We start from the raw sequence: 13430 nt of genomic DNA on the forward strand, positions 1-13430 counted from the left end.
TCCATGCCAATAGACCTTACTTTGTACAGTAAACGTTTATGGAAAATATGCAAAATCCAGAACACCACATCTACAGGCCTCACTTTATCTAGATGGCAGCTCACCCCCTCATAGAAGGTTAAACGATTGGTTTGGCAAGAACGAGTCTTCATGAATCCATGCTGATTACTGCTAATGATACTGTTTTCTTTACTAAAATCTTGTATATAGTCCCTTATCATCCACTCCAAGATCTTACATACTATTGATGTTAGGCTAACTGGTCTGTAATTCCCAGGGATGTATTTTGGCCCTTTTTTAAATATTGGTGCTACATTGGCTTTTGTCCAATCAGCTGGTACAATTCCAGTCAGTAGACTGTCAGTAAAAATTAGGAACAATGGTCTGGCGACTACTTGACTGAGTTCCCTAAGGACCCTCGGGTGCAAGCCATCTAATCCCAGGGACTTATTAATGTTAAGTTTTTCATGTCTGTTTAACATTCTGTGATCTGTTAGCTATGAGGGGTGCTTCCTGTGATGTGTTATGAGGGTAAACACTGCAGTTTTGGTTACTGAAGCCCCCAATTCCCTCGTGAAGACTGAGGAGAAGAATAAATTCAATACCTTCGTCATCTCACCATCCTTTGTAACCAGATTTCCTTCCTCATTCTTTATGGGGCCAATATAGTCTGTCCTCCCTCTTTTACTGTTTATATACTTAAAGAATTTCTTGGGATTTTTTTTGCTCTCCTCCGCTATGTGTCTTTTGTGTTCTATCTTAGCCACCCTAATTGCACCCTTACATTTCTTTTTGCATTCTTCATAAAGTTTGAATGCTAATGATGATCCCTCAGCCATGTATTTTTTGAAGGCCTTCTCCTTTGCTTTTATATGCATTTTTACATTGGAGTTAAGCCACCCAGGACTTTTGTTCGCTGTTTTAAATTTATTTCCCAATGGGATGCACCGGCTAATGCCCTTATTTAATATGCTCTTAAAGCAAACCCATCTCTCCTCTGTGTTCTTTGTTCCTAAGATTTTAACCCCAATTAATATCTTCTAGCAAGGTTCTTAGTTTAGGGAAGTTGGCTCTTTTGAAATTCAGTGTCTTTGTATTCCCCTTATGTTTCCTATTTGTGTGATTTATACTGAAGCTAATTGACCTGTGATCGCTGTTTGCTAAATTGCCCCGTATTTCCACATCGGTGATCAGATCTGTATTGTTGGTAATCAGTAGGTCTAGTAAAGCTTTGTTTCTAGTTGGTGCGTCTACCATCTGACCCATGAAATTGTCCTGCAAGACATTTAAGAACTGGCGAGCCTTAGATGAATGTGCGGTTCCTTCCGCCCAGTCTATGTCTGGATAGTTAAAATCCCCCATTATGACGACACTTTCCATCCTTGCCGCTAATCCAAATTGTGATAGGAGGTCTGTCTCCCCCTCCTCCTTCAAGTTAGGGGGCCTATAGCATACTCCCAGTATTACTTTCCCCTTAGTTTCATCCCTTTGGAGCTCTACTCATAAGGATTTCACCTCCTCCCTAGCTCTCTTGGTGATGTCATCTCTCACATTCACTTGTTCATTAATGTTGATATACAGGCATACCCTTCCTCTTTTTTTACCCTCTCTATCCCTGCGATAAAGGGAATACCCTTGAATGGTTGCCAGCCAATCATGAGAACTTTTTAAACAAGTCTCTGAAATTCCCACAAAATCTAAATCCTTCTCGTACAACAGTATCTCTAGTTCTCCCATCTTGTCTGCCAGGCTCCTGGCATTGGTGAACATGCCACTCAGTTTAGACCAGTCGCATACTGTCTTCTTATTGGGTGTTCGGAGGTTGCAAGTAGGACTTGTCACTATACTTACCTCAGGTTTATGTGTTTTAGTCAACCTATCACTAATGCCCCCAATACTACCCTCTGGAATATGTTCCACGCTGACTATCCCTACCTCTGGACCTTCCCCCCCTTCTCCTAGCTTAAAAGCCCCTCTAACTTTTCGGCCATCTTCACTCTCAGCAGATCTGCACCCTCCTCATTTAGGTGCAGTCCGTCGCTTCTATAGTAGAAAAACAAATAGTGTAGCGCTCTGTGAAAATTAAAAAAATAAGCTAATAGTGATACAAATCAATGTTGGCAGTGAACCCAAATACTCTCAATATTGAAATAAAAATGAAAATAGCATAACTGTGTGATGATTCATGCGTACAAGTGGTTAAATGTCCATAAAATATCAAAGACAGAATAACACTGTTCACTATCCAACCGGTGAATATGGATGTATGGCTAAAGTGAGGGGAACCACCACCACCGATAGACAGGAGGCTTACCGAAACCTTTGAACCCAAAAGAACATTCTATGTTCTACGTTCTATGAGTCAAACAAGCTTGTGTTGTATGGACAACAAGTGTAGATGGACGCTTGGAATCTCCATATCACTGGACCGGGAACGCCCGACTATCCACAGGATGGAGGGTGTGCTTGCGGGATTGTTTCATTGGAAATGGTGATCAGGTATCCATAAATGTAGTGAGGGTAATTATATGAGAGGAGAACAGAAAGGGCCACATAGCGTGATTCCATTTAGAATACAAAAAGTTTTAATGTATCTAGAAAACTTACATTTAGTGGATCAAATAAGCGCTTTTAAAATCAAATGGCAGCAGTGGAGACCTTCCCGATGCATTTCGTCTCCTTGGACATCATCTGGGGTGTCCCTCCTCTGCAGCCCTCCAGATATATATAGACAACATGACCCCAATGATGAGAGCCAAGCCCCCAATGTGATTCCGACTATTCCGAGATTTACTTCCTGTTTTGCCAAAGATGGCAGACCGGCGTGCGTTCCACGCCTCGGTCTGAAAAAGAAAAATGCATCGCATGTCTCTATGTGGCCTCTGACAGCGCATGACAGTGTGTCTGGGCCGCAAACCTCAGTGTGGAGTGGCTAAAAGTTTGCCAAGCCTCGCTATGGCGGAACGCAGTATAGACCGCCCACCACGCCAGGAGACGCAATATGACGTAATGAAGTCATGTGCCTGCAAAGCAAAACGAACGTGCGTTCCACAGTAGGACAGATAGGGGAGATAATCCACCCATCACGCCAGGAGACACCCTGTGACGCCATAACATCACAAATATCAAGAACACAACAAGCGTGCTTTCCACGCCTGGCCAGGTAGGGAAAATAGTCCCTCAATGTGAACACAAATAATGTGCATTCCAGATGGCGCAACAACATAGCGCAAATCGCGACATCTGGTTTGCTAAAAGCTATCTGGCAAAGCACACTACTGTATTCAGAATAGGGATCATTTAGAAAAATGGATACAAATAACAGATCAGCGCTCCTCTGTAAAGAACAGAGAGACGCTGTCTGAATAAACACAATTATTTTGCCTATGAACAGCAATGGGTGCAATAAAAATCCCCCAGAAAGGGGATCTAATAAAGGGAAGAGTGTGATCAAAACTTATAGACACTGTGTGATGATACTAAATATTTACAAGAATGTCTAAAAAATGAATAGTAAATGGCCAGTGATAAGCATACCACACTCTACCCTTTTAAAGAGAAAGGAAGTGTCAGGTCGAGTGAGTCAACCAGATCTTCCTACAAAATGTCCCTTCTATAGAACTGGTGACCGACTGAGAAGTCAGCTCAGTTCTCCAGGAACCGAAACCCCTCCTTTCTACACCAGCTCCTCAGCAACTGGTTTACTTCCCTAATCTCCCTCTGCCTTTCTGGTGTGGCTCGAGGTACCGGTAGTATTTCTGAGAATACTACCTTGGAGGTCCTTTTCCTCAATTTAGCTCAGGGCTGTTCAACTGTAAAATATTGATAAACAAGTTGGTGGAGGTTTAGCCTGGGGAGCCCGTGGCGATTGGCTGCATGTCTCACTGGCTAGAGAGAATCTCCCAGAGATGTGGTGGCTTGTATGGTAAGGATGGAACTAATAATTATATCTAAAGAGAGATGCTAAATATTAGGCGATGTATAGAGGAAAAGGGGGGGGGGGTCGAAAAGGGGAGGAAAAAGGCAAAATTGGAAAGGGGGAAGGGAAAGGAGGGAGAAGGAAGGGGGGGGGAGGTAAGAAAGGGGAGAAAGGAGAAAAGGAACGAAAGAGAGAGGAGAGGAAAGAGGAAGAGAAGGGGGAAGGAGGGGGGGAAGAAGTGGGAATACAGGAAAGTAGGGGCGCCTTTACCATACACCCCTACTTTCCTGTATTCCCACTTCTTTTACCCCCCTCTTCCCTTCCCCCCCCCCTCCTTCCCCCTTCCCTTCCTCTTTCCTCCTTTCCTCTCCTCTCTCTTTCTCTTTCTTTCTCTTTTCCTTCTTTCTCCCCTTCCTTCCCTCCCCTCCCCCCTTCCTTCTCCTTCCTTTCCCTTCCCCTCTGTTCCCCCTTTCCAATTTTGCCTTTTTCAACCCCTCTTCAACCTCCCCTCCCCATTTTCTTCCCTCTTCCCCCCCCTTCCTTTCCCTTCCCCCCCCCTTTCCAATTTTGCCTTTTTCCTCCCCTCTTTGACCTCCCCTCCCCCTCCTCTCCCCCCTTTCTTCCCCTCTTTCCTTCCCCCTGCCCCCCCCCTTTCCTATATACATCACCTAATATATAATATTTAGCATCTCTCTTTAGATATATTTATTAGTTCCATCCTTACCATACAAGCCACTACTAATCTCTGGGAGATGCTCCCTAGCCAGTGAGACGTGCAGCCAATCCCCACGGGCTCCCCAAGCTAAACCTCCACCAAGTTGTTTATCAATACTTTACAGGTTAACAGGTGAATTTATCTTATATATTTTGATATATTTTTTCTATTTTTTCAATTGTTCTGTTTTTCAGGTGGATGAAATCCATATATTCACACCAACATGTTTATTATATGAGCCCTATATACTATGCTCTGTAGGATAACTCTCTCCTTCTATCTTCCTCCTTCCTATACATTGTCGCAGTGTATAAAACAGGTCCTATAAGGTTCTATTGAGCGTTTGTTGAATAGATTTATTGGACTATAATTCAAAGGAAATACATTGGTAGTTTGTAAAATCAATCATTATGCAAAAACATTGCTGTTTTCAATAATATGTTTGTACATTATCATTGCAGTGTACAATGGGGACGGAAAGTATTTAGACCCCCCATTTGCTAAAATCATTTAAGTTAATTTTTTTCCTCATTAATGTACACACAGCACCCCATATTGACAGAAAAACACAGAATTATTGACATTTTTGCAGATTTATTAAAAAAGAAAAAATGAAATATCACATGGTCCTAAGTATTCAGACCCTTGCTCAGTATTTAGTAGAAGCACCCTTTTGATCTAATACAGCCATGAGTCTTTTTGGGAAAGATGCAACAAGTTTTTCACACCTGGATTTGGGGATCCTCTGCCATTCCTCCTTGCAGATCCTCTCCAGTTCTGTCAGGCTGGATGGTAAACGTTGGTGGACAGCCATTTTTAGGTCTCTCCAGAGATGCTCAATTGGTTTTAATCAGGGCTCTGGCTGGGCCATTCAAGAACAGTCGTGGAGTTGTTGTGAAGCCACTCCTTTGTTATTTTAGCTGTGTGCTTAGGGTCATTGTCTTGTTGGAAGGTAAACCTTCAGCCCAGTCTGAGGTCCTGAGCACTCTGGAGAAGGTTTTCATCCAGGATATCCCTGTACTTGGCCGCATTCATCTTTCCCTTGATTGCAACCAGTCGTCCTGTCCCTGCAGCTGAAAAACACCCCCACAGTATGATGCTGCCACTACCATGCTTCACTGTTGGGACTGTATTGGACAGGTGATGAGCAGTGCCTGGTTTTCTCCACACATACCACTTAGAATTAAGGCCAAAAAGTTCTATCTTGGTCTTATCAGACCAGAGAATCTTATTTCTCACCATCTTGGAGTCCTTCAGGTGTTTTTTAGCAAACTCCATGCGGGCTTTCATGTGTCTTACACTGAGGAGAGGCTTCCGTCGGGCCACTCTGCCATGAAGCCCCGACTGGTGGAGGGCTGCAGTGATGGTTGACTTTCTACAACTTTCTCCCATCTCCCGACTGCATCTCTGGAGCTCAGCCACAGTGATCTTTGGGTTCTTCTTTACCTCTCTCACCAAGGCTCTTCTCCCCTGATAGCTCAGTTTGGCTGGACGGCCAGCTCTAGGAAGGGTTCTGGTTGTCCCAAACGTCTTCTATTTAAGGATTATGGAGGCCACTGTACTGTTAGGAACTTTAAGTGCGGCAGAAATTTTTTGTAACCTTGGCCAGATTTGTGCCTTGCCACAATTCTGTCTCTGAGCTCTTCAAGCAGTTCCTTTGACCTCATGATTCTCATTTGCTCTTACATGCACCGTGAGCTGTAAGGTCTTATATAGACAGGTGTGTGGCTTTCCTAATCAAGTCCAATCAGTATAATAAAACACAGCTGAATGAAGGTGTAGAACCATCTCAAGGATGATCAGAAGAAATGGACAGTTAAATATATGAGTGTCACAGCAAAGGGTCTGAATACTTAGGACCATATGATATTTCAGTTTTTCTTTTTTAATAAATCTGCAAAAATGTCAATAATTCTGTGTTTTTCTGTCAATATGGGGTACTGTGTGTACATTAATGAGGAAAAAAAATGAACTTAAATGATTTTAGCAAATGGCAAATATAACAAAGAATGAAAAATTTATGGGGTTTGAATACTTTCCGTCACCACTGTATACATATATATATAAATTACTCTATAATCTGAGGCCCTGATGAAGTGGTGTACCTCGCGAAATGCGTAGGCCAACCTCTCAGATTCCTCACCCAGGATAAACAACTCCCTGGATATGTTACACTGTAATGATGCTTTTAACGTTGCTTGTTTCTCAATCATTTCACTTTTTCATGTATATGTGTTAAATAAAATTGTGTATATTCTCCTTTTAAATTCTCTTGATTTGTGCATTTCTTAAAACCCTACACGGTGCATGTAATGTCCCACCCAATCTTGCTCCTATTTTTGTACATGTATTTTTTGGATGTCCCCCATGTACAGTTGAACCATCCCACATCCATTCCCTGCACTTTTTGACCACTTAATTATCAACCAACTGCAGCACCTGCACTAATGCAGGGCACTAATGAGGAAAGCTGCTGGGCCTGCAAGCCTTTAGACGCGATTTCCTATTGGCGTATCTCACCAAAAATGATATTTTTGTTTCAGGGGATGCCTACAATCTGACTTGTATCTTAGTGTAGACTTCTGGGAAAAACGGTGAGCCTATCACACAAGCAGGAAATTATTTTTCGGGGGGGGCATTCTGTACACATGCTGTGTACAGAACACCTCCAGGTAGCCATATTGCATTGCATTTTACAGAAAATTACAGAGCTGCAGATTGAAAAGGAAAGGTAATTTTTAATAACATTCAATCACAATATGACTTGTGTCGCAATTGTATGCACTAAATAAATTTTTCTTTGTTTGCTATTTTTCCCCACAAAAGTGGAGGTACCCTTTAAAGCTGAACTCCAGGTAAAACCGCATGGAACTGCCTATGCACTGCAAAAGGATTTCCTCTCACTTCCTGTTGTGGCTATGGGACCTAAAGTGAAGGAAAATCTTCCCAATGGGACACAGGTGGCAAAAAATCTGCATCAGTAGCAGGGGGAGCAGCTGTAGTGACTGAAACGTTTTTCTTCTATAATAAAATACATTTTTTAACCTGTTGCCGCCCACTCACCGTCATATGATGGAGGATCGGTGCGGCTCTTGTTCTGGGCCGCCGTCATATGACGGCGGCTGATTCACACAGGGCATGCACGCAATCACGGGCGCGCAGCCCTGCTCTGTCGGTGTCGCCGTGTCACCCCGACAGGGGTGAACAGCCATTGGGCATGGCTGTTCACCATGTGATCAGCCACGATTACGTCACGGCCGATCACAAAGGGATATTCCCTGCTTTAGACCGCGCATGCACGCGATCGGGAGCACGCAACACGGTCACGTCGGTGGCGGCGCGTTCCCAGGAACATTGCTCATCACCAACAAGGGTAAACAGCCAATGGCTGGCGGCTGTTTACCACGTGATCGGCTGTGATCCATTCACAACCAATCACTAAATGTAAACAAAGACCGGTTACTAGCTGTTACCGGCTCTTCTCTCCTCACACACCATTTCCAGTGTGAGGAGAGAAGAGCCAAGAGCAGTAAGTGACCGATCTATGTGTGTATTGTAGTGTACTGCACCAACACCACAAAGAGAACCTGTCACATCTCTCCCCCCCCCCATTACAGCTGTCACCCAACAATCACCACATCAGTGCTTATAAAAGTGCACCTGTCACTCATCAGTGCCCACAAAGTGCACCTGTCACCCATCAGTGCCCACAAAGTGCACCTGTCACCTATCAGTGCCCACAAAGTGCACCTGTCACCCATCAGTACCCACAAAGTGCACCTGTCACCGTCAGAGATTGCCGTCAGCGGTGCACCTGTCACCCATCAGTGTCCATCGCCAGTGACCGCCATCAGTGACCGTCATCAGTGACCCATCCGTGACCCTCATCTGTCACCTATCAGTCCCATAAAGTGCACCAGTCACCATCAGAGACTGCCATCAGTGACTGTCACCTGTCACACACCAGTGACCGTCACACGTCACCTGTCACACACCAGTGACCATCACACGTCACCTGTCACCCACCAGTGACCATCGCACATCACCTGCTACCCAGCAGTGACCGCCACACGTCACCTGTCACCCATCAGTGATCGTCACCTGTCACCCATCACCTGTCTCCCATCAGTAACAGTCATTTGTCACCTGTCGCACAGCCCATCAGAAAAAATGTCCAAAAGATTCTATACAAGTGAGGAGGCGTTCCAAATTCTCTCCATGACTGATGAGAGCAGCGGGGAGTTCTCATCAGATTCAAATGCCAATTCCGATTGTGAATCAAATTCAGCATTTGAACCGATCGATAGTAGTGGATCGGCAAACGAATCAGAGGAAGAATGGATCTCTCCTAAAAGAGCACGGCGCTCTGGAAACCAGGCAGCCACCAGCAATATACCCCAGGATCAAATTCCCAGGCCCAGTACCAGCGCTGCTGCCAGTGATAGACCTCAAAACCAAAGGCCCAGTACCAGAGCTGCCACCAGCGAAAGGCCGCAAGAAATGTCCAGTACCAGCACTTCCGCAGCATCACGCCCAAATGCCAGCACGGGAACTCCAACTACCAGCACTGGAGTGCCACGTCCCCCAAGAGCCAGGGCCGCTACATATCTCCCAGATGGTCTTGCCAATCCAACATGGCTGCCTTCCGACTCAGGATCAGAAAGAATTCCCCCTTTCACCCCACAGCCAGGTGTGCAGGCCAATATCCAAAATTTTTCTGAAATTGATTGTTTTCATTTATTTTTGCTGTAACTCATCGTGGACCAGACCAGTTTATATGCCCAGCAGCATATTGCCAACAACCCCCAATCTTCATACGCCCGTGAGTGGAAGGATTTGACTCTGGAGGAGTTCAAAATGTTTATGGGCCCTCACCATAAACATAGAGCTTACAAAAAAAAATGAAGGACATGAATATTGGTCCACCCACCCCATTCACCACATGCCCATTTATTCTTCTGTAATGTCCAGGTCCCGATACGAGATCATACCGCGCTTTCTTCATTTCAGTAACACCCAGTGCCCTCCCCACAATCATCCAAATTACGATATATAAAATTCGCCCACTTATTAATTTCTTTTCCCAATGATTTGCAGAACTTTATGTCCCCAATAAACATATATGTGTAGATGAGTCCCTGGTACCCTTTTCAGGCTGGCTAGGAATAAAACAATACATTCCTAGCAAAAGGGCCAAATACAGAGTGAAATTTTATAAGCTTTGCGAGAGAGTCACGGGATATCTGTATGTGTTCTGCATACACGAAGGAAGAGATTCCCAGCTCCAGCCCCCTGAGTGCCCGGCCTACATGGGCACAACTGGTAAAATTGTATGGGACCTGGCATACCCACTGCTGAAGAAAGGTTACCACATATACCTGGATAACTTCTACAAAAGCCTGACCCTTTTCAAACACCTATACCTCGCACAAACCCTGGCCTGTGGAACCTCCAGAAAGAATAGGAAGGGCTTCCCACAAGCCATAGTAAATAAGAAATTGCGAAGGGGAGAAAGAGCAACTTTGAGATGCAACGAAGTGCTGGCCTTGAGGTGGAAGGATACCAGGAATGTGTACATGATGTCCACCATCCATGACGACACTACAGTTGAAGTTCAGAGAAGATGAGGTCCCATTGTAAAGCCAAAATGTGTACATGGGGGGGTTGGATTTCAACGACCAAATGCTTCAGCCCTATTTAGCAATAAGGAGGTCCCATTTCTGGTACAAGAAAGTAGCACTCTAATTCATTTGGCCATTTATAATGCCTACATAATTTACACCAAATCCACCGAAAGCCCTGCCCACTTCCTGAAATTCATAGAAGTTGTCACGTCCCTCATCTACCATCAAAGACCCCCCCCTCCCAGAAAACCTTCGCTCTGATGCTGTTAGCCGACTTCATGAACGCCACTTCCCAGACCACATTCCACCATCTGAAGCAGGCCGAAGACGCCAAAAAAGATGTCGAGTATGCAGCAATAAAGGATTTCGAAGAGATACCAGCTACCATTGTCCCCAGTGTCCCTCCGAATTGCTTAACTTGCTGAACTGACCCTGGCCTGTTTTACCAACTACGCTTCTGCCTAATGTTTGGACTGCTTACATGTGAACTGACCATGGCCTGTTTTACCAACTACAGAATATTTTTCCAGATGGAGAAAACTACTTTTTTTTGTTGTCTCCGGGTTTCATAATTTCCGGATTAGGGTCTGGAGTCCGGAGACTTCATAGAGATTTGGGTGGGTCGAAGCCTCTACCCCTGTGCCCCTGTGCACAGGTCTTACCTGATTGAGGCCCTCAGCCTGCTGCTGACTTACTGCTGCCATTCCCCTGCCTGCAGCATAAACTGACCACACCTCTGCCTGCTACCTGGACTATGGAAATAATTAGCTGTAGTAAGAGGCAGTATGTTTATAAAGGGCTGGAGAGTGGTACAATAATGAGTGCAGGGAGGTAACGGTGTACCAGGACCAATATTATGGCTGTGCTGGCTGTCTCTGCCTGGACAATTTCTATGACAAATGCTTTGGCTGTGCTGACGATATCCTTGTGCTGACTATAGACAATATTCCTGCCTGCTGCCTGGATAATTACTATTGGTGCTAAGCACATCCCTGCCTGCTGCCTACACCAATTCTCTCCTCTGGGGACATTACTAAAACCACAGGTAATACTTTTTTTTTCCCCTTTCCTCAATAGAATTTATTTTGGAGTGTAATTTTTGGTATGTAAATGCTATGTGTTAGAAATATAAGGGCCTTCAAAAATAATAGGTTGTCAGGAAATTAGATGTGTAATTTATGCTTGTAGATGGTGGGCCTCTGTATGTGGTCAGGCTGTGTAAAGGTCTGACACATGTGGTATCGCCATACTCAGGAGGAGTAGCATAATGTATTTTGGGGTGTTATTTTTTCTATGTACATGCTATGTGTTGAAAATATCTTAAAAATGGACAACTTTGTGGGAAAAAAATGCGTTTTCATTTTTTTTCCACATTTTCCAAAAACTTCTGGAAAAAAAACGGAAAATTTATATCAAATACTTACCGTAATTTTCCTTTCCTGATAGGCTCCATGGCAGCATACGTGTGGGTTGACCCCGCCTCCATAACTACCCAATAGGACCCCTCCCTATAAATTTCAGCTGTGGGCTCTCAGCCGTGTTTCGTAACTAGCCTACTCCAAGCATTGGGAGGGACTCCTGCTGCCATGGAGCCTATCAGGAAAGGAAAATTACGGTAAGTATTTGATATAAATTTTCCGTTTTCCTGACAGGCTCCATGGCAGCATACGTGTGGGAAATAACTCGCCAAACACACCCGGGTGGGCACAATGCTGAACGAGAAAATAAATTTATTTAACACTGTCCACTGACAGCACTTTCAAACCAAAATTAATGGATGACAAAGCGGCAGGTTCAACACAATAGTGAGAAACAAACGTATTGATAGATGACCAGGAAGCCGCTCTACATATAACTTCGGGTGCGACATGAAGAGAAGCCGCTCACGAGGTTGAGATACTCCGAGTTGAGTGTGCAGTCACTGCCTCTGGAGGAGCCAAGCCCTTCGCTTTATAAGCCCTTTGAATGGTCTGTACTATCCAAGCAGAGATGGATCTGATTGAGGCCCGTTTTCCTCTATTTTTCCCTTGCAGAAGAATGAAAAGGAAGTCCGTCTGTCTAAATGATTCCGTAGCTTCCAGGTATTGACTCAAAGTATGTCCCACATCAAGGGGATGAACTTCTTGACCTTCTGTTGTATTAAAGGTAGGCAATACAATTTCCTGATTTTCGTGAAAAATAGATGTCACTTTAGGGTTTGAGCCCAACATGGGAATTAATACTGCTCTATCCGGGAAAAAGGTCAGGAAAGGCTCTTTGGAACCTAAGTTCCTGATTTCAGACACTCTCTTGGCTGAAGTTACTGCCACCAGGAAGACGGTCTTGAGTGTGAGGTCTCTAACTGATAGAGGATTATCAGGATCTGTTCCAAGCGTGGAAAGGAAATCTAGAACAAGGGGAAGATCCCATTTGGGGAATCTCGGTTTCCTTTGAGGTCTTAGCCTGATAGCACCCTTGAAGAATTGGCGAACCAGGGCATGGTTAGCCCATGAAATTCCTGTGAAAGCCGAGATGGCTGATATTTGCACACGAAGGGAACTTACTGCTAGAGGCAAATCCAACCCTGTTTGCAGAAAGCTGAGGATATCCTGGACTTTTGGAGAACCACAAGGATTAGGTCTAGAGGCCATGTGCTCTGTGAACTTGGACCAGAAACGTTCATACACTCTATTAGTGCTCTTCCGTCTGGCATTCAGAAGCGTCGGGATGGCTTCTTCTGGACAACCTAAGGCTTCAAGCCTTCCCCTCTCAAAAACCAAACCCTGAGATGTAGATGAGCAGGGCATGGATGCAGGATAGAACCTTGGGACAGAAGATCCGCCCTGTGAGGCAGAGGGATTGACTCCCGATAACTGAGGAGAGATAAGAGGGGAAACCATGGCCTGTTGGGCCAAAACGGTATCACTGCCATGACTTCCACTTCCTCTGTTCTGAGCCTGCGTAGAAACTGGAGTATCACAGGTACCGGAGGGAAGGCATACGCCTTGTTGAACCTCCACCGATCCGTGAGGGCATCTATCCCATATGCTTGGGGATCCCGGAACCTCGAGTAATACTTGGTGAGTTTGTAGTTGCATGGGGATGCAAACAGATCCACTTCTGGAGACACTCCCAGTGTCAGGAGCCACTTGAACACCTCTTTGTGCAGGGACCACTCGTTGTTGTCCATTTG

The sequence above is a fragment of the Aquarana catesbeiana genome, linkage group LG02, assembly GCF_042186555.1.
Source record: "Aquarana catesbeiana isolate 2022-GZ linkage group LG02, ASM4218655v1, whole genome shotgun sequence".
NCBI lineage: Eukaryota > Metazoa > Chordata > Amphibia > Anura > Ranidae > Aquarana > Aquarana catesbeiana.